At 37.8% G+C, this 22,490-nt stretch overlaps 1 pseudogene; it reads right to left on the bottom strand.

Moving 5' to 3' along the window:
• Positions 1–719: 719 nt before the first annotated feature.
• Positions 720–838, bottom strand: LOC112485126 (annotated as a pseudogene).
• Positions 839–22,490: the final 21,652 nt, after the last annotated feature.

Here is a 22,490-nt window from a genome sequence, read left to right as displayed (position 1 = left end):
TGGACCAACATTTCATATCTTTGGACCAACATTTGTTATAGCCACAGCCTTACAGAGGCCACATGATTGCTAAATTCAATACGCACAAAGATGAAGGTGCATCAGACAGATTGGCCTATGGATTGAGGTTCCGGGTTGCCTTTATTTTCCAAAGTACTGTAAGAGTTTGATTGATGACACTGGTGAAGAAAGTCAAATATCCACATAATTGAGAAGACATTTAGGGAGCTGGAGCTCAAGGTTAGTCTGGTCTTGAAATTCTATATTAATGAAAATTTCAGGTTTATAGACACCAGTTGTCCTGAAAGCCTAATATGATATTTTTAAAGAGAATTCTATTGTCTACAGGATGGTTTGTATACAATTCTGTACTTCCTTTACAATTGGAAAGCTTTAATACAGGCCGAGGGAAATACACTTGGGATGATATTTTCTGGTAAGTGTTGGGATGGGAGAGGAAATCACTGACTCTGAGAGACTTAGCTGTGTAGTTGTTAAATCATGCACATCTGCAAAATAATTAGCATGTGGAGGGGCAGGAGGTTCTGGAAGGAAATCCTTTTGTACCGCAACTCCTAGCTATCCAACCCCTTTCTGAATATGCTTCTGCTCTTTATTTTTTTATTTTATTTTATTTTTTCAGATGAGGCAACCCTTGGTTGATCTCACAGATTGCAAAGACTTTGTCAGCTTACAATCCCTTATTTTTTTATTTTTTATGCCTGTAGCAACTGGTCTTCCTAGGTGGTCTCCCATCCAAGTACTAACCAGGCCTGACCCTAATTAGCTTCTGAGATCGCATGGGATCGGGCTTGTTCAGGGTAGCATGGTCGTAGACTGCTTCTGCTCTTTAAAAAGATGTGGAACAGAGAACACGGAGGGCCAGATGAGAACATTGCCGTTAAGCCTATGTCTTGCCATGACCCTAGCAATGTCCTATGCTGGGCCTTTTCTCTGCTGCTGCTTCCTTGGAACATCTCTACTCTGCTTCTTACCTCTGGCACTTACCCGTCATCAAAACCTGCTCTTGCCTGGCAACCAATGGAGTTACCACCTATTAGTATTTACTCTACAGTTTATACATCTTATTTCATTTGGCCTTCATAGCAATCCTTGGATATAGGCATTTTTATGTTCTGTATATAGAGAGGGAAAATGAGGCTCAGAGAGGTCAAGTGACTTGCTCAAGGGCACATAGCTAATGGATGTTAGAGCTAAATTTCTAGTGTGCTATACCTGAGAGTCTTAAAGTATGTTTTTCCATTTCAACACACCTCATGGACGTAATACACTTAACTTCAGAAGGAGAGACCTTTATAGCGATGCTCCTTAAACTTTCATGTGCATAGAAGTCATCCAGAGGCCCTATTAAAATGCAGATTCTGATGCAGTACGGTTCGAGATAGGACTTGGGATACTGTACTTCTAACAAGCTCTCAGGTAATGCTGATGCTGCTAACCCCAGATTACAATTTGAGTCGTGAAGGTCCACAACATTGAGTTGCTGGGAGGCAGAAGCCACCATGCATGGCCTATTTAAAGGAGGCTGCCCCCAACTGAAATGGGCTGTTTCTCCTGGAGGAGGTGTTGCCTCACCACACTTTCCTGCTAGCAGCCTCGTAATTCAACACACTGCGTGGAGATGCCCGTTGAGACCATGCTGCTCTCTCCTAGGGTGTTAAAAATCTGATGCAAAGAAAGAAATCTTTAGTGGTTATATTTCAGGTGAGAGGAGAATTGTTTAGGAGGAAAGAAGAATCACTTTGCTGTCACACCACAAATTACTCATAAGGCAGAGCCTGCACACAGTACATGTTTCTAATATGTGTTGCTGTTAAAATTATTTAACATCTCTTATGCTTTGCCCATACAAAACACGGGCCCACAAATATGTTAATGAGCTTTAAGGAGGGAGTGGGAAGAAAGAGCTGAAGGAAGTGGCAGTGTCTTAAGAAATGCAGGGCTCTTAACCAGGTCCTTTGCATTAGCCCAGGAAGAAAGCACATCTATGGTCTCGAGGACTTGCTTCAGGAAACAAAATGTTTGAATCAAAGCGTTTTTTTGTCTTAAAAACAAAACCATTCACAGTTTCCTTCTCTAATTTTGGTCTCTTTCTTTACCAAAATTATTTTTAGTTTTTCTTGTCTTTATTTGATACGGCCTTTCTGACAGTCCTTTAGCATCTGAATGCTTATTTGCTTTAGGTGGCCTTGTCTCCTCTCTTTGCTGTTAGTGGTGCATGTTTATATGTGATGCTTTGTTATGGATGGTGTTCCTTTATTATTTATGCCTTTTCTTTGTTGATGGCTTTTGCTTAGTCACTCTCCTTCTCTCCTAAGTGTTCTTTGTTCACACTCTATTTCCTTCAGCCCCATAGCTCTTTCCAATTCCTTTACCATTAACACAGAATTCTGTTTTTCTTAACATGGCGGGGAGCCCAGAGTGGCATTGGAACCTCATGCAGTTTAGGGATGATCAGCAGACATCTTTGGGTTTTTAGGAATCATTTTAGATACTGCTTCGTATCAATCAGCTTTAACTAGATTATATTCTGTTAGCAAAAATTCCCAATGTCAGTGGCTTTCAACAGCAAAGGCATATTTCTTACTCATGATATAAGTCGCTGTGGCTTCAAGTGCCTTCTTCATTCTGGATGCAGGCTAAAGAAGCAATAACTCTATGGAATAGGCTGCTCTCAGGCAAAAGAAAAGTAAGGGAGTAGGTAAAGTCCACCGTTTGTTCTTAGAGCTTCTGCTCAGAACTGGAATAAGCCACTTCCAGTTGCATTTCATCAGCCAAAACAAGTCATGTGGCCAAGCCCATTATTAGTAGAGCGAGAAGTACTCTCCTCCCATAGGTGCGGACTGCAAGTTACATGGCATTGCACAAGGACCTATTGTTCTCCTTCCATAGGAAGGAAAGTTAAGAATTGGAAAAAGTATTGCAGTGTATTGTGTAGTCTAAAGCTAGAACTTATTCTGTCAGGCAGACACAGGACAGAACCACACTTATATTCTACTAATGGTCATATCAATGGGTAGATATTCACCAAATAAAAACTTTGGTTAGGAAACTTGAGATTTTTTGGCAGTTTTTGACATTATTAATCAATAAAAATCTCCACTAGCTATTTATCATCTTTCATGTCTTTAGATGAAGCTTGGATTGGTGGTGTTTCCATGGCATGTTTGGGATAACTTGAGGCTGTATCTGGGTCCCGAGTTAGGGATGTGGGAAGCTGGGTTAACGCCTTTAGATCACCAGAGAAGCGTTTATGGAACAAGACTGCCTGAGAAAATCCTTTAAGCTCTCTGCACCTCAGTTTCTTCATGTATAAATTGAGAAAACCAATAAATCCCCCTTTGTAGGGAGTCTTGAGGACTAAATTAGATTGTAGATATAAAACTCTTAGAACTGTGTTTGATATATAATAAAAATATTTGAGTGTTTGCTTTCATGATGATGATGATGAAGAAGATGATGATGATGATAATTTCTACCGCTTGAGTATTTGAACCCTGAAAAGCATATTGAGGATTCCAAAACCATCAAATTTAGAGCTGATTGATAATGAGACTAGTATTTCCAAGTTTAAGATTTGCTTATAAACGCATGAAATCAAAATTAACCCAGAAAGTAGGAGCTTAAATTCTTGGACTTTTGATAAGACTAACAATAATTTCTCATAGAGAAATTAATATTTAGGATGAGTGTTCATGCTCTCCAGTCATTGTGTGGAGTTAAAGTCCTTTAAAAGTTGTTACATAAAGTTCTTGATTCATTTGGTGACTATAGTGCACTTGGGGCTTTTGTGGGTGGGGACAGCTGCATGGTTTGCTGAGAAATTCCAGACAAGGGCAAAGAGGAGAGGAACAGGACTTCTGTTCAGAAGTCAATAGCTTAGCCTAGGAGACTGGTTCTGGGGGAAATGGGTAGAGATATGCAGGTTAGTGCTGTGTCAAGAGTTTACTGGGGAACATAATGAGGCTTCCGGGCAGTTGCTTTTGTCCCATCAACTCAGCCCGAGCAGCCCCAAAGTGAAAGGAAATGAACGAGGGTCATAGAATCAGAACGTCAAGTTCAGTGACTTCTCAACTATGTGGATATTTCTTAACCACTTTAGGCCTTGGTTTACTCATAAATGTTATATTTCTTAATATTTATCCAGCCATGGTCATGTATGAAAGCATTGCATATATTCTTTAAACATTTGCTAAATGATTTTATTTGCATAGCAACCCTATTTGGTGGTTATGATTTACTCATTTTTCAAGTAGAGAGATGAATAACTTGCCTGCACTAACATAGGCAGAAATGAGTGGAGCCAGGTTTTGAACTCAACCAATCTAGCTCCCAAGGCTACATTCTTATCCACCATGCGTGCTTTGCTGCCTCTTGGTACAGTCAGCACTTTTCCTGGAGTTGCTGCTGTGAAGATTAATTCTGTTCATCTCTTCTAAATCCTAGTCTGCTACCTGTCATGTAATAAGTAGGTGATCAATAAACATTAATGGTTATTTCCTTTTCTTCTTCCCCTCTTTCCTTTCAGCTGTCCTGGGAGGTCCCAGGAACCAGAATTAGTGGGATGGGAGATCTTTAGCCCTAATTTTCTCTGGGCAAAGTTTCTCATAACTCTTAAATTTACCTTGCACTTTAAAGTCCTGCTTTACTGAATTTTAAAGTCCCATTTACTGAATGAAGCTCTCTTCTACTGTTCTGGCCTTTACTATACCAGGCTGGAGGGTGTGATGTCATCTTGTAGAGAAAGCCACAAATTAAAAAGAATGATGGCACAATTTGATGTTCCTTCCAGCACATCATCATATCCACATATGGAAACTCTTTATTCAAGTAACATGTGAATGATCTTTACATATGCTTTGGGCATATCTATCATTAAAAAGTTATTTGTTTGTTGGTTTACTTACGTACTTACTTACTTACTTACTTACTTACTTACTTACTTACTTACTTACTTACTTACTTACTTACTTATCTATCCTTTACTCTACGTGGGAAAAATAACCACTAAGCCAAAAGGTGTGTTACAAACAGAGCAGCCGCCATGAAGACCTAAATTGGTGACAAACTTCTTCAATAATTGTTGCCTTAAATTTGTCTTCTCCTACTGGTGACTTGGTTCCAACTTGTCCCTGTGGCTAGTGCATGTTCCAGAGGAAGAATTTTGTCATGGAAAAAGAAATGGCTACGGAGAATAACAAGACCTGAATTTTAGTGCTTTCCCTTCCATGTGGAACCAACATGACCTTGGTGAATCTCTGATCCTTTCCAAGCTTCTGTTTCTTCAGTTGCAAAATGAGGAGCTGGGGTTTGTTCAACTGCTACCAGCCAGGGGCGCTAGCTTATGATCTCTCAAGATATTTTAATATTTCAAAATAATAATGCTGTTGAATGGTAGATAACATTATGTTAAGTGAAAGAAGCCAGTGACAAAAGGTCATGTATTGTTTGATTCCATACCCAGAACAGGTAAATAGGTAGTGACAGATTGCAGGTTGCTGATTGCCAGGGGCTAGGGAACATGGGTGGGCAGTAGGAAGCGACTGCTTAATGTATATGGGGGTTTCCTTTTAGGGTGATGAAGATGTTGGGGACTAGATAGAATCCCCAACATTATGAATGTACTAAATGCCCCTGAATTGTTCACTTTAGAATGATTAATTTTATGTTATATAAATTTCACTTCAATTAAAAACCCCAAATATATATGTAAACATATGTATAAATACTTCTACACATGCCTGTGCAAGGCACCCTTCCTCTCTTCTTAGTATAGTGTTTCTCAAATTTTTTGGTTTTAAGACAACTTCATGCCCTTAAAAATAATTGAGGATAAAAAAATTATTGAGAATGACAAAAGCTTCTATTTACTGTTATATTTGTCAATATTTATGATAATAGAAATCAAAATGAAAAACATTAAAAATTCATTTATTAGTTCATTAAAAACATAAACCAATTACATGTTAACAAAATAACATTTTATTAAAAATAATATTTTCCAAAACAAAAATATTTAGTGAGAAGCAACTTATCAGCTCACAACTCAAATAATTGCACAATTCCTTTTCCTCTGGACAACCGTCAGTCTTCAGAATGCAACAGAAATGGTTTATGTATACTTCCCATTTTTTCAGTGTTAAAAAGATGTTTCCACTCAAGGTTTGAGATTTACTTAATTTAATATTATTTTACTGTTTCATCAAGGACATCCTTAAGTGACCGTTTGTCCACGGTCATGGCTGTGAAGAATATAGTACTGACTAGTGTCACTTTTGCCACTGCCTTGATTCTCGCGAAGGCTCTGGCAGTCTGACCCACCATTGCTTTTGTACCATTGCTTTTGTCATCTAATTTTCATGAAAATAGGTTTGACTTCACGGCCCCTCCTGAGAGTTTCCCAGATATCCCCGGGGCTCTGAAGATGACAAATGAAGGGCTAATTCCTCACGGTTAAGTACAAGACTCACGAATTACGAGTCTTAAAACATGCATGGATTTTTAAAATGGTAGACCACTTACTTTCTTAAAAGACTAAATAATCTTTACAGTGGAAATGAAAAACAGAACCTTGTTTAAATCGAATTTTGAATCCTTCTCTCTCATATACTCTTACCCCAGGTCTTTTCTGGACCCTTTGCTCAGAATGCTTTTCTTCTATTTGTGAAATAATTCACTCACTCACCTCCTTTGAGACCTTACTGAGCTGTCACCTCAGGGAAACTTCTTTGGCCACCTTATCTAAAATATCGCCCTTCCTCCAACACACAGGCTCAGAAACACACACACGCACTCACACACACGCACACTGCACATGCAGTACACACAAACAGATTTGCAACAAACTAAGTATCTGAGAGACCCTGTGACATAAACATGTTAAACAATGTTTTCCAAACTTTTTACTAGTGTTCTTTGGAACATGCTCTGGGAGATGCTTTCCTATGTTTCAGCATCATTGTGAAAGTCAATTGGGATTAAAAAACAAACAAACGCTATCGATTCTCTTATATTCTGGAGAGCGACACTAACGTAAGATATTATCATTAGTTTATCTAAGTGGACAATAAAAAAATCTTTCATTTTGTAATTCTTGATTTTGCCTGCTGGTAAAACATTTTGGTGATACAGAAGACTGAAACAGAAGTCTTTCTGTATTCATATATTTAAAAATATCTACTTTAAAACAAGAGTAATTCTTTGTAATTCAGATTGCTTTGAGATGGAGGGGTGGGGGTTAATTAGGGCAAATAGTTTAGACTTTTATAATTTTGGAAGAGAGTTTGAGAAATACCCTAATTCCAGTGGTATCTGTCACCCAGAGTCACCCAATGGTCCATTAAGCCCGGAGGAATGAATATTCTGCTTCAGTCTTTACACTTGGTAAAGAGAGAAAGTCTCTAAAGAGACTCTTACTCCTCATAAGAAGTTCTTACTATGTGCCTTCTAGCTTTTCTAAAGTGGGTGGTCTATCCTACACCTCTTAGAAAATAGTCAACAGAATGTTGCTGTGGGGATTCAGAAATCTATGGATATGGGGCCACTTCTCGTCCTCTCCAAGTAACTTTTCATTATGCAGCTAGAAACTCAACACAATTGTGGATGAGAAAACCCAAGCCAAGGGGGCAGTCACTTCTTCATGAGAACACTGTGGTTCATCTTGCTCAGAACACCCTGCCTTCCTTCGAAGAATTCCCCACTTCAAATCTCTTACACAACCATAGGCTTTAAGAGTGGAGACTATTCCACGGCCCTTCCCTTTTCCTTTTTCTCCTCTTCGGCAGACTTTAAAGAGAAAATTTGGTTCTCTAACCAGCGGCCCTGTTCTCAAGGTCAGTCTTTGTTGCTTTTGTGATCAGAGTCATCGATGACTTACATCTCCAGTGACCTCAAGGACCATCGGATTGACCACACAGCTGAAATTTCTTTTCAAAAACACCATTTCTGAGAAGTCAGCAGGCCCTGCAGAGTCTTGCTTATGCAGCTATTGATCCACAAACCCGCCTTGTTAAACGGATTGATCTGCCCCAGAATCTGTCAATAAAATCATCATTGCTGAACCCACACTTCCTGCTAAGTCCAGACTCCACTAAGGGTCACAGGATATCTTTATACTTCACCTAAGTAGATTGTACTTTCTGTCTTGAGCAAGTGTATCCACCAGGCAAATGTTCTTTCATAGTCATGGTGGTTGAAAACGATATAAAAGATAGCAGTTTTCTATCCCTAAAAAAGCCTTTAATTGTGCATTATTTATAACCCAGAGAAAAATTTCCTTCTTCAAATAGCAGATTATTTATTGACTATATTTGATTACTGCATTCTAATGTCTTGATTTTTTAAAGCATTAATCAAACAAATTCAGGAGAAAGTCAACAGCTGAGGAAGATCTCTTTGGGGCAATATGATTAGAAGTCACCTCAAAGTCTTGAGTGGGGCAGTGCCTGGAATTCCACCATTAGAAAGCCATTCCTTCAATTTTTTTAAATGAAAAATGTATAGGTCCTCTTTTAAAATGCAACTCCCTACCCTCCCCCCGCCCTCGCCCCCATCCCAGGATCTGTCTCTCACATCCATATTCTTTTGTAAACTCATTCTAGAGCATTAAAGCAGAAAGGAATCAATGATCATCTAGTCTAACCTCCTTATGTTAGCGATGAAGAATCTGAAGCTGAGAAGACAGGAGTGTCTAGAGTAAGGTCTCACAGATAATTAGTAGTAGAGTAAGATCAGTATCCAGTATCTCCTACCTCGTTATCTAGAAACTTTATGTATTCTATGGTGTCCTTAGGAGATAACATTCCTTCATATGTGTGAATCTGTATTAAATTCTATGCCTAAAAATATTTCATGTAATGCAGTTTGATTAGCGTTTCTCTAGGATCACTGCAATTCTAAAGGTGGCAGGTCTTGGGGTAAATATATATAAAACTTCCTTCTGGGTTTATGTCATTTACAAGATCCAATGGTTATTTTAAAATTAGTGCATAAAGTGACATGTTTAGGTAGCAGTAATATTAGAAACAGAAGAATTAGAATGATGGACAGGCCCTGAAGATCTATTTGTCAATTTCACTACAGATAGTAGAATGGTCTTGGGCCTCACCCCCACCCAACACCATCAAATGTAATTGGTGTGTCTGTACATGAGGAAAGGAGCCTGGGTATCACAGAAAGAGGGGATAAATCGAAGGAGAGAAAAATTTTAAAAGACAGTTGTTTATGTAGGTGTGTCTATGGAATCAGCATCTCACATCGCCTGCTGCGGAAAAGTCCTAAAAAGTCCAAGGGAAGTTAGCCTCAGAAAGGGCAGTGATGTGGCCAGGAGGAACCCCATACCCAGTCTCTCTGGCAGTGTGGGTCATGGACATGGAGTGCTCTTATATTCCTAAGTGGAACAAGCTATTCCTCGCCTTTGCAGGAATATTTTTGACAGTTCTCTGTGATTCGACGCAGTCAAATCCAAAGATATTTTCAGCTCTGAGTACCAATTGTATTTTTTAATTTCTATTTCACCATTAAAATAGTTTTTTTCTAAAACCCAAGACAACCCCTCTGTGTCTGGGTAAATCATTCCTCTTGAAACGGGTTTCACAAGCAGACGCGTGGAAGCGAATTCATCTACCTAATGAGAAATAAGAATTTCTATTATAAATATGTCATAGAGCCATGATTCTTAGATTTCGATGTGCATCACATCACTTGGGAGCTTAGTGAAAACACAGGCACCTGGACCCCACTTCAGATCTACCTGGTAACAATATAGCAGAAATGGCCCTGGGGCTGTGTGTTTTCCAAAGTTCTTCATGCTCCTCCTCCACCTGCTCTATAATTTCGTTGTTCTTCCGTTTGAGACACACCCCCACCCAAAAGGATGTAGGAAAGAAGAATGGCTTAAGTGTTAGGAGAGCCTCTGTGCCCAAGTTCCTTATTCATTTATTTATAAACATTTATTGCTCACCTATTTACTATGTACACAGAATGGTGCTAGGTTGGGGGCTAACACAGATGATTCAAACACAAGTCCTGCCCTGAAGCTGCTCACAATTTAGGACAAGAGAAATCTTTGGTACTAGAGAGTACTACAGGTGGTGTGGGCGGGTGGTCAAGAGAGGGTTAATAGGAAAGGAATGTTTGAGCAGTTTTGAAAGAAGAGTGACTGTTTTCCAGCAGATGGGGGAGGGAGAAAGGGAATTCTAGTGAGAACTGCCAGTGCCTAGGTTTAGGGATTGAAAGATGGGCGAGTTAACAACATTTCAGGTCCCTTTCTGTGGCTGAATCACAGTAAGGAGTGTGTAAGAGGAGGAAAGCCTGGGGAGAGGGTTCACTGGCCTAAGAATAGATTAAACACACACACACACACACACACACAATAGTAGGGGGTTATTGATAAGAAAGTAGATTGTGTGCATGAGAAATTAGTGTTTCAAAATTGGTTACTGGAATTTTGGTGTTAATTTATTATTAATTAACATTGTCCGCATACACTACAGCAGAAGTCCGTGGCCCTTAGGAACAGGGCCTCACAGCAGGAGGTGAGCTGTGGGCAGAGGGGGAAGCTTCATCTGTACTCCCCAGCACTGGCATCACTGCCTCAGCTCCACCTCAGCTTCACCTCAGATTATCAGGCATTAGATTCTCATAGGATCACCAGTTCATGGCACCAAAAAGGTTGGGGACCACTGGTATAAGGGATTATTATAATTAATAATCCTCTGAGTTCTGATTAACTTCCAGGGAATTCTGCCACCTCTTTCTCCTTTTTTCCTTATTGTCATCTTTTATATTTCTCTCATGCTCTATATCTGAAACATTGCTCGAATCTACAGTTCCAACATTACTCCTATAATGTTTAAACCGTCTTATTAGAATTTATATGTTTGCTTCCTTTAAATGTTAATTTTAAGTTAAGCAGCAATGCCAAATGAAGCTCCAGTAATGAGATGGAAAATGCTGATTGTCTTTTAACAATTAGACTGACCTAGGAATGTGATTCAGATTTTTAAAAAGTTGTCATTTCTTTTTAATATCAGGAAAACTTAATAAAGCTCTCTCTAGATTTTTAACCTAATGGCCATCAGAATCAATCTTATAAATTGCTTATTTCGTATTAGCTTCATGTCTTTTGCCCTTCGGTAACAATAAAAATAATACTTGACACTGGTTCAAGGCTTTACACTTTCCAACATCCTTCTGTGTGCACTTTTAAAATGTTTTGTTTTTGTTTTTGTTTTTACCAGGAATCTTGTGAATCTCATAGAATGTGATTATTATTATTTTCCCAAAGTAACAGGTGAGAAAAATGAGACCTAGCCTGATTAATAATTTGCTGTAGTGATTACATTTCGATGTTTAATGTGACTAGTATTCCATGTAATTCAGGAGGCAGTGGCTTTCCTTCTATTTACAACTTTAAATAATGCCATGACCAAAGCAGAAGCTTTAAGTCCTGGTGTTGCCTTTTGGTATTCATAATTAAGATAGCCTTTATTTGTACTAATAATTCAGTATTACATCTCCCTAATAGATGTACTGAGCAAGCACCACAGTGACAAGATAAGTTGCCCTGTTTTGTTCCATATGTCTGTGTTCTAACTATTCCATAGTTTTAATTGGTTCCCTGCAGAATAACATTTACAAGCATATGGTATGGAAAATGCTGACTGCTTTTGTTATCATATATTTTAGTACTTGCGGTGGCCCTGGTTCACTTAGCCTTTAAATGTGATTATGAGGTGATTTAATGCACTTTATGGTATACTTTTTCTTAACCTGCCTACTGAATGTTAAATGCTATCAATATAGTGTATCCAGTAGCCGGTTCACATTTGGGTAGAAAACTAATTCGCCAAAGCTTTCATCATGGGTTTGTGCTGCAAGATGCTTCTCCCTCCTCGCCTCGTGTGCAGTTGTCAGAGGCACTACGAGGCTGCCTGCAATTATGCTTCAGAGCAGGATGCACTGTTTGGAGCCTGAACGAGCCAAGAGGCACAATAGAGCTCTCTGGCACCTTGTTTAGGAGATTCACCAGTGATTCTTTGAAAAGGGATTACAGATGTGAAATTAGACTCATGGACTGAAGAGGGGACCAGCTGTATTTTTGGATATTAGAACTACTTTGGTTCTTGGGTGGTTTCCTCAGGGAGTGCTTTAGCACAGTGCAGCTGAATTATTAATATTTCTCAGACTTCACAAGGCTTTCTTCTTCTTTTTTTAACCTTTGTATTGTGAAAAATTTCAAACACCTATAAAAATGGAAAAAAATTACATGGTGACTCCCCAGTAGAGCTATGATTTAGTGTATTAGTTTCCTAGGGCTACTAAACCAAAGTACCAACAAATGAGTGGCTTAAACATAGAATTTATTGTCTCACAGTTCTGGATGCTAGAAGTCTGAGACCTAGGTGTTCACAGGCCCACACTCCCTCTGAAGGCGCTAGGGAAGGGTCTGTTCCAGGCCTCTCTCATAACCTCTGGTAGTCTGAGAGGTTTCTTGGCTTGTAGGTGTCCTTCTCCTTGTATCTTCACATCATCTTCCTTCTGTGTGTGCCCCTATGTCCAAATTTCCCCTTTTTACAAGGGCACAGTCGTATTGGATTAGGGCCCACCCTAACGACCTCATCCCAACTCAGCTAATTAGATCTGCAACAACCCCATTTCCAGATAAGGTTACATTCTGGGTGCTGGGGGTTAGAACCCCAACCTAGGAATTTTGAGGACATGCAACTTAACCCATAACACTTATCTTCAATAATTAGTAATGTTTTGCCAATGTTTCCATACCGTACATGTACATTTTTATTTCCTGAGGTATTTTAAAGGCAATCACAGACATCATGCCATTCTTCAGTATTCATCTCTGACCAGAAAGGAGTTTGTGTGTGTGTTCCATAACCGCTGTGTTCAACAGTTTTGCACTTAAGGAGAAACGTGGAAAGAACAGTAGAGGCTCCTGCTACTTCTCAGTCTGAGAAGCTCTTGCCTCTCTTCCCTAGAAGAAAGACAAAAGCCACTTCCTCTGAGAAGCTTCCTGACACCTTAGGGCCGTTAATGCTCCTGTCCTCTATGCCCCCATGCTGTTTTTCAGTGACCCGTAGCATAGGAATAATCACACTAGTAGAAATGAAAACATTGGTTTTTTTGTACCTCATTGCCCTGTTCCCCTCCCCTGTTCTCTAGAAGAAGAGGCTTTTCTAAAAGCCTACAGAGGCACAAGGAGCTCACGGAGGGAGGGCTGAGAGAAGGGTTTGGAACGTACTTGTAAGGAGGCCTTGATGGTGGAACTGGCTGATGCTTCACTCTCAGTGGGCATTGCTGAAAGGGAGGCTCAGCTCGCCAAAGTACAACCCTTCCAGTTGGCAAGGACTGTGGTCGGTATGGCATGATGTCCATTGTTCCTGGGTGGGGCAGACAACAGAGGTCTTCTAAATAGCGTGCAATTGTCTCTGCTAATCTGTATAAATGTTTATTATTTTCGTTTTCTACAATGGCATTACCTATAGTGTAATTTTTTTTTCAAATTACCATAATAATCCATAGTTGCCCCATTTGTCCCAAGATAATCTAGGGTTGACCATAATAATATTTTAAACATGTATGTAATGGCCTAGGAGGTAGAGTGAAGTAGGGCTGAGCAAAGCCTTGGAGGAACAGGATTACCAAAAACACTACACAACTGCAGGCCCCCTGGCAGGGAAGTGGTCAAATGAAAGGCTTTGTGATCCCAGTCTTGAGGCAGTTACCTCAGACAGTCTGTATGGACCAGAATTCTTGAGGATAATAAAAGGTCTCCTGCCTAAAATTCTGAGAGTTTTGTGAAATGATGCCAGGATCAGAGAAAGCACATAATATACGGCAGCAGCGTGGCAGTTGCTCTGGAGGCATCATTCACCTTGTATGCATGTGAATGATGCTCCTTAGAGCACAATCATGTGAAATGTGAATGGTGCCCTCTGGAGTCGTGTGACAGTGAGGTACTCTCTGCCATCACTGTCGCTGTTAACTGGTTGCCACCACTGGGTTTCCCTCTCCAGTTAGCTGGGATTTGCCAACTAAGCGAGTGGGAAGAGAAGACCATTGTCCCGTAATGGTACCACATTCACTCTCGAATTTCTTTTTTTATTGTTCCCACCTCATACTTTGCTACCAACACCTTCCTACCACCACATCCAGAAGTTTAACCATCAAAGATTTTCTTTTTGGCATCCTTTCCCTTCCATCTGTTCTGAGATTCTGAATATCTCAAGATATGAGTAAATGAAAAAGTCACTTCTTCTCACATACATACACAAAATGTCGGGGAGTCTTGCTCTTTATTTTTCTTTTGATGAAAATTTATATTAAATATTATCTAAAGGCTCTTAGTTGCTATAGGCTTCTGAAACAGAAATTAACCACCACCAACAAAAGACTTGGGGGAGTAGCATAGGGCAAGACTTTCATCTATTCATAAAGATAAATGATACTTTCTTAATCAGTTCAAGATCACTGCTAAGATATTGTTACCCTTTTGGGTCTTCAAACCATAGATTCACTTCTCTGATTTTTGTTCAGTGAGCAATTAAACAAGTCTTTCTAAAAACACAGATTGTTTCTGCATCGGTAACCTGCAAAGGCTTCACATCTATACCTTAGGCAGTATGTCATAAAGTAGAAGAGTTCCAAATATTTGAAATTTGCAGAGCAGACACCACGTATTAATAAATTAACATGTAATATTCTAGTGGTTGTTGGAATTCTAGATTTCTGCTAAGGAAATTACTCAGAAAGAACACTCTCTTAAGGAAAGTAAAATAGTAAGAAAATTTGAGAGGTTAATTAAAAGCTTTACATAGTTCATCACTGAACATAGCCATAAACCCAACATGAGCAAAGATTTATTTTATAAGATGAGTGAAAAAAATTTAAAGCTGATGTCATCTGTTTTACAGCTGTTTACTATGGTGAAAGATAACTGGTGGTCTGATGACTTTCTATTATGTACTGTTAAGCTTTCCATATTTTAAAACCTTTCTTATTTGTCAGTCTTTTGATATGTATTATTTAATTGAAAGTCCAATATAATATCTATTTAAAAATTAAAATAACAAAATCTTCCTTTAATATAACAGCTTTCTTTTCTATGTAACTGATTTATTTAAAACATCAAGGCAGAAAATTTGTTTAAATATTTTGTATTAAAGTTCTTCTCAATAATCTATTCAGTTGATTATGCATCTTAAAGTGACAAAAATAGAATTCACATTGATGTACTGAAAAATTTCCATATTGAAGGGCTATGTTTGGAGACTGCTGGCAATTCTCTCAACAGACAAAATCAGACAAAGGGAAAATGTCTGGGAAGTTGAAAAATAGGTTATTTACTGCTTAGAACCATAAAATCATATTATGAGGTGGTTGGAAGGATCTGATGCTTAGAAGACTTGAAACTTTTAATTGGGAAAGCTTGTTCTTATCAGAGTGTGGTGTTAACTCAATGTTGCCATGCTTATGCTTTGAAAATATCAGTGGAATCATACAGAATTTATATATGTATATATTTCTATATCTATCTTCATCTATATCTTATTACACTATTCTATGGCACGAGACATGTATTTTAATAAAATTTATTGAATATCTTACTAATGTGTGCCAGGTACTGTTTAGTTGGAAAAGAGTTTCCTATATTACAAAATATTGAGAGAGAGAGAGAGAGAGAGAAAGAGAGAGAATAAGAGGTCACCCAGAAGGTGAGAGTTCTTCTGTCACTGAAAAACACATAGTGTAATAAATAATGGCATCATTAAAAACTGTCATCTTTGCAAAGTACGGTAATTGCTCTGCATATCCCTTGTACATTTCCCCGTGAACCTGCATAAGTGCATCTTGCTGGAAACACATCTTCTTCTTCTGCCTGCTGTCAGCCGCTTATCTGTTCATTACTGTCATGTCTGAGCAGATTTCAGACATGCCAGGTGTTTGGTGTCACCTGCCTGACGTCCATTCCAAATACAGACATTTACACGTGTGAATATTAAAGCAATAGATCTTCCTTATGACAACAAAAAGCTGACTGCAGAAAAGCAAAGCTTCTGGGAAAAGTCTTCCGAGAGCATCTTGGCTTGTTCATGGGGGGAGAAAACCTGACTAATTAGCTCCAACTCTTCCAATCTGCGGGAGGAGAAATAATTAAAGTATCCAGAGCAACCTGTGCCACATAGCAGCTGGCTTTGGTAGGGGCGACACTTTAAGAGGACCTGATCAGAGAGAAGGCTCATGAAAACAAGTTCTGGAAACTTAGTGTAAGGTGGCAGAAGCCTTTCCCCCGCCCCCCATAAAGACCGATTAAAGAAAATCTAAAATATTTATGAATCACAAATTTTCCAATAAAAATGAAATGATTTTAACTGAAAAGAAAGATTGTTATTTCAACTTATAACAATTTAAAGACAAGAAAAATATCAAGAAAAAATGAGGACTATGTAATTATTAAAATATTAATCTTCAGGGCAAATTTGAGAAGTAGTAACAAAGGCACAGCTTTCTAATCTTTTTTTTTCCTGAATAATATTATATTTGGAAGCTCGGTGGATGGAGTGTTGTCCACCCCTGGACACAAGTCCTTTGTCCCAGAGATGTTGCCGTAAGCTGCTCCAGCAGGGAGTGTGTAAATGACCTGCGTGAGTGAACTTCCATCTAGGAAAGAATTTCCTTGGCTCGTATTAATCCTCTAGTGCAACTCTTGGGGGAAAGGGTGGCTAAACTAAGGGGATTTTAGTTTCTAAAATCCTACATAAGGGTTAGTAATGTCACATCCTCTTTATTCTCATATGCTCCCTCATTCAAAAAATTGTTCGTATTGATGGACACAGTAAACTAGACCAGAGTATTGTGTGGACATCTTCTAAGCAACCCACCAGCATATGTATGCACAAAGATGAACATCTTATTTTTCTATATTGTTAGAAGGCATTGAAAATGTGTTTGGAAGGATAGACAGAGATACATTGAGAAAGTTCAAGGGCATCATACATTTTGTTATTTTAGGTCTTTTTCTCAGTTCTTCACTTGATCTTAGCTAAAAGGCCGAGAAGCAATTTTTCTTAGTTCTTTATAGAACTTACTATAAAAGTTTTTCAGAAACATTTAGTGCATGTCATATATGTACTGAGTCATCCTAAGTTTTCTGATGATATATTGATAAGAACCTCCCCCCACCCACCATCTATACTCACTTTCGTTTAGAATGCATTTTTTTCCCCTATAGATGTGGAAAGTGAAAAACGGAGAAGCAGGTCTGAGGGCTCTAGTGAATCAAGATTGAAATCACAATTTGGGGCTGTTTCTCCACCTTTCATAAATTGATTTTGATTTATTGCAGCCAGGATAAACAGGCACACAAGAATAAAGGAATAACATTAGGCCATCAAGATGAAGAGGGAAGAAGAAGCAAAACCACAAAAGTAAAGTAAAGCAAAATCTCCCCATTCTTTATTTTCCTCCAGTATTCTGATATGCAATCAACCTGACGGCCTCTGGAAGCATCACTGATTTAGCCTTAAACTCTAGTTTCACTAAGAACATTTTCCATTACATCTCAGAAGATTCTGTTTGAATTTTGTGTCAGGATGGCTTTGTGTGGTCTGAGATGGTTTGTTATTTCTTTGTTGTGTGCTGATGGTATCGCGAGCCCTGCTGTTCTCCTCTCCCCTCTCCCCTGTCCCCATAAGACAAAGATAAGAACGATTATCTAAAAGGGTGTGAGGTGCACGTTTGTGGGAGAGAATATAGTAGGAGATAAGGTAGGGGAATGGCACATGAGGTGGCAGATAGATCATTTTCCTGTGTTTGCTATTCTATTCCCAATCTGGACTTCAGCTGCCCATGAACTCAGAATTTGGCCTCCTTATTTTTTACTTCGGTTCATTCTTTCAATAGATATTTAGTCGAATATTTTTACCACATGCAATTCTAAGTGCTGGTTCACTTCTGTAGATTAAAACCAAGAACGTGCTCTGGCCAGTTACAAAGAGTATGCACTCAAGGGTTTGGGCTGTTCATAAAACCCCGTGCTAAGGGCATTCCCTCCCTTCCTACCTCCCACTTCCCTTCCTCCCTCTCTTCCTTCTCTTTCCTTCCTTCCTTGTAAAACTCTGATTTTTTTGGTCCCAGTCTCTTGCATAGTTATTTTTTATTATTTAAGTTTTCAAATAGGCACCATAGAGAGGCCAGAGAAAAATCTACATGTGTATCTCCCAGCTTTGGAAATTATTAACATTTTGTGAAAAGAGTATTCTAAATTCGAACACTTAATGACCTTTAGAGAAAGCAGTTGTATGTCTTATTGTCATCTTATTTATGAATAGGGAGTAGGAAGTAATTTCAACTTTATAACACATTTCTCACATTTTGTCAACCAAAAGATACTCTGTGACTGCAAGATAGATAAAAAGCACCACATGAAGTTTGGGAAATCCTTAGAAATCACTGTGTGTAAAATCAGTGCCTTGGGGCCACAACCTCAGTAGCTCTGATTATTAATATAATAGATACCCTTCTAGTCTTGAAATCATTTAAACTAGAATTTTAAAATTACACGGGACACCCATTAATTTCCTAAATGTTGGGGACAGAGCTAAGTGATACCCAGTAGCTAATTACAATCATGCCCTCCTATGGTGGTTAATGGATTTATTTCAGGGCCCAGGATCAGGCCTGCTGGATATATATGTACTGATAGCAAGTCATGTTATGACAGAGTTCCATGGCATACTTCTTCACACTGCTTGAGACATTTAAAATAAAAATTATTGCAACAGTTACATCTTTAGAATAATGGATAAATTAGAATGTCCGATAGACTCAGAAGTTAAATGTTTTAAGGCTTGAGAGGAAAGGGGAAATATGTATTGACATAAATATTCATAAAATCTGTTACTTTATAAAATCATTTTAAAACATTTTTTGGAACTTTACACCATGAAGTAGGTAGAATGAACATGGTATAATGTTCTGATGTGTATGTGTGTGTGTGTCTGTGGGGAGGGGAGAGAGAGAGAAATATAGAAAGAGACCTCACCACCAAATGAAAGGCTGTTAAGCAACCTGTCATTATACTTTTAACTTTTGAGCAATTAACAAAGTATCACTCCGTGGTGCTGTTATTTCATAAGAACATGATGAAGAGGTGATATAAAATTGAAAACTATCTTTTGCCCAACTATTCTACCTAAAATCATCATTTTCACTAACAAACGCTCATTTGAGCATCTACTGTGTGCAGAGCACTCATCGGCTTGGGAACTCTAGGTATACCAAGTTCAAGATGTGGCTAGGGGTCTCGAGGAACCATCAGTCTAATGTTGAATAGCTGACCCTTAAATGCGCGAGTGACTAGGATCTAAAGACTGCACACACCAACAAATGAAGAGAGTTTCTGTTCAGTTTCATTTGTGTGGTCCATGTTTATTTCTCTTTGCTTCACAGCGGAAATCGAACATTGGTCTGAGGAGGCAGCATGGTGGACTTTAGGTGGGGAAAGTACTTATTACCTTCCCCTGCTGTTTCTCACTTGGTTCTTGGTTGTCTCATCTATAAGGAAAAAAATGGTCTCTAATTTTTTTTGTTGTACAACAGCATTAGTAAAAGTCTTTTGAGTACCTTTTCTCAAAACATGTATTTATTTCTGGAGTCTATTCATATATTACTATACTAGCAAATAAGGCATATTGTAAAGCATTTAAAAAACAGAAAAATTTAAAGGATGAGATAAATAAGAGTTTGAGTGGTTCCTTCCCTTATTCTCAGGTCCTCCACTTCACCTTGGAAACCATTCATAGGTTTCAACTGGGTAAATCCTAAGGCCTCTTCTAACTCTAAACTAAACTTAAGTAAATCTAATTAATAGAACACCAGCAATGCTCTCTGAAATTATACTTGATCTAGGGGAACTCAAGCAGTCTCTATCAAAAACCGAATGCAGATACATTTTGCAGCTGACAGAGCCAGGTGGTCCTTGGGAGCTAGTCATGGGTCCTTTTTAAGGCTATGGTTCCCAAACCAGTCATATAATTCTTAGACTCTACTGCAGATTATGAATCTAAGTATCAGGGGTGGGGCTCAGTAATTTGAATGACAGTAATGTCCCAGTAGGTGCTGCTACTTCAGTCACCAAGATATTAGTGTCACCCAAGTGGAAACCACAGCATACTTTTTGTCTGACAGGCAGGATTCAGGAAGGAAGAAGCAGCCATGTGATGTCATGGGAAGAATATTGGAGTACTTCTTTCCAGGTCATTAAATGCCGATCTAACTCATTTGTTTGGTAATAACTGCTTTGATTCTACTTTATGGATATTCCATAACTTATCCAATGATTCCTTGATTGTTGTACATTCAGGTGTTTTTTATTTTTTGTTTTCTCCACCACAAATATTGCTTCAATAAACATTCTTTGGGATTTTATTACATATCTATGTTTCACAACAGATTTTGAATAAGAAATTTTAAAATATCCATACTTATTGGTGATTTTATTTCTATAGAATAGATTCCTAGAAGTGGATCCAAAAGTGTGAACATTCTACATTTTAATCGCTACTATCAAATTATTCCCACACAGGTTGTAGTATTTTTTACTGCTGCCTACATTTAAACATTAATAGATGTTAACACTCTTAATTTTTTACCAATCTGATAGGCCAAAAAATGACATTTTGTTGTTGGTTTAATTTTGCATTTCCATGACTACTAATGAGGTTGAGTTTATTTTCATATATTTATGTCTTCTGTTAATTACCTATTCACATCTTTTACCAATTATTCCATTGTGTATTTTAAAAATCAATATCTAAGAACTTTTCATATATTAGGAATATTCTTTTAATGGCAAGATGATGCAAATATTATGCAAGTATTTTCTCCCACTCTATTGTTTATCTTTTATTATTTTTTAGTGCCATCATCTTACCAAAATTTCACTGGTTTTAAAGACATTTAATAATGACACATTTAACACCTTAGATTTAATTTTAAGTTGCATTATCATTTTTGCATGAAGCTAATTACAAAACAGAGAAGTAAATGCATTTCATTCAAGAGCTAGGAGACCAAGACTGTTCTCCAGCAAAGTCTGATGTATTACTGCAACGTTTTCAGAAAGGAGAGTAGGTAGATTGAGGAAAAGATGGTACAGAATGTACCATTGCTCTTTAGAGCTTGAAATGATGTCGTATTAAATAATGCATGCTTATTGCATATTTAATGCAACTTATTTAGCAAGTTGTTTCATAGATGCCCAAACCCAGAGGACAAAGTAATATGGTATTGATGTTACCAGAGTTGAATATGTTAATAATATTTTAATCCTTTATTCATCAAGGAGAGTAGGACAAAAATCCTAAAAGATACATGAGGAAAAAATCACAAAAAAAGTCCACGTGAAGACAATAATGTTTAGTGTTCATATGAAAAAATAACCTAAAGCACTACAGTTATAATAAATATAAACTAACATTAAGATACTATTTTACCTATCAACATGAAAATGCTTAAACATAGAGTTGATGGTTTGAAAGTCAGATGTTTCTGTAGGTGAAAAATGTAACTTTCTACAGCCGTTCTGGTGAGCAGCTAAATATGTACATTCTTTGACACAGAAATGTAAAATCCAATTTATCCTGAAGAAGTAACAAGGGATGGGCACGAAAATATTATTTTCCAAATATTCATTACAGTCTTACTTATACTATCAAAAATTTAAAATAATTTAAATCTGCAACAGTAAGAAATTGACTAAATAAATTTTAATGAATACTAAATATTAAAGAATACTATATCTATTAAGTGTCATCATTATTAATTAATTAATTATTTTTACAATATTTATTGAGTACCTACTGTGTGCAAAGAAGTCAGCTGGCATCTGGGGTTATAAAAGCTAACACATATCACCCCTAGCCATCACAACATTTATCATTTAGAACTTTAGGACAATACTTAGAATGTTGTTAAAAGGTTATAAAATATCATGTATAACAGTATCACAGTATTACAAAAGAGATCACTTATACAAGTACAGAAAAAGTTGGAAGGAAACATTTAATGTTCATAGTGGTTAACTTTGGATCTTGAGGGTTTTTTTTTTTTTCCTTTGTGAGTTTCTACATATTCTAAATGTTTTCCAATGACTATGTACATTACTTTATCAAATAACTAATATATAAACCTTAGGTTACATGGGTGTAGGTTTCTATGTGTGTATATCAGAGAATGTTCTTTCTCATTTGGTCTCTAAAACTCTGGCATTGCCTTTGGCATCAATCATTTAGTAAAAGAAGTTCTCTTAAGTTTTCCTTAAAGTTCAGTTATCTTCTAATGGTTTTGAATTTTGGAATGACTCCAACCTAAAGGTCTGTCTTTGTCAGCTGGAGCTGCCATAACAAAATATCGTAACCTAGGTGGCTTAAACAACAGAAATGTATTTCTCA

Source organism: Pteropus alecto, unplaced genomic scaffold, assembly GCF_000325575.1.
Source record: "Pteropus alecto unplaced genomic scaffold, ASM32557v1 scaffold95, whole genome shotgun sequence".
Classification (NCBI taxonomy): Eukaryota; Metazoa; Chordata; class Mammalia; order Chiroptera; family Pteropodidae; genus Pteropus; species Pteropus alecto.
The sequence above is the reverse complement of the archived record's forward strand: the minus strand, read 5'-3'. Positions and strand labels throughout refer to the sequence as shown.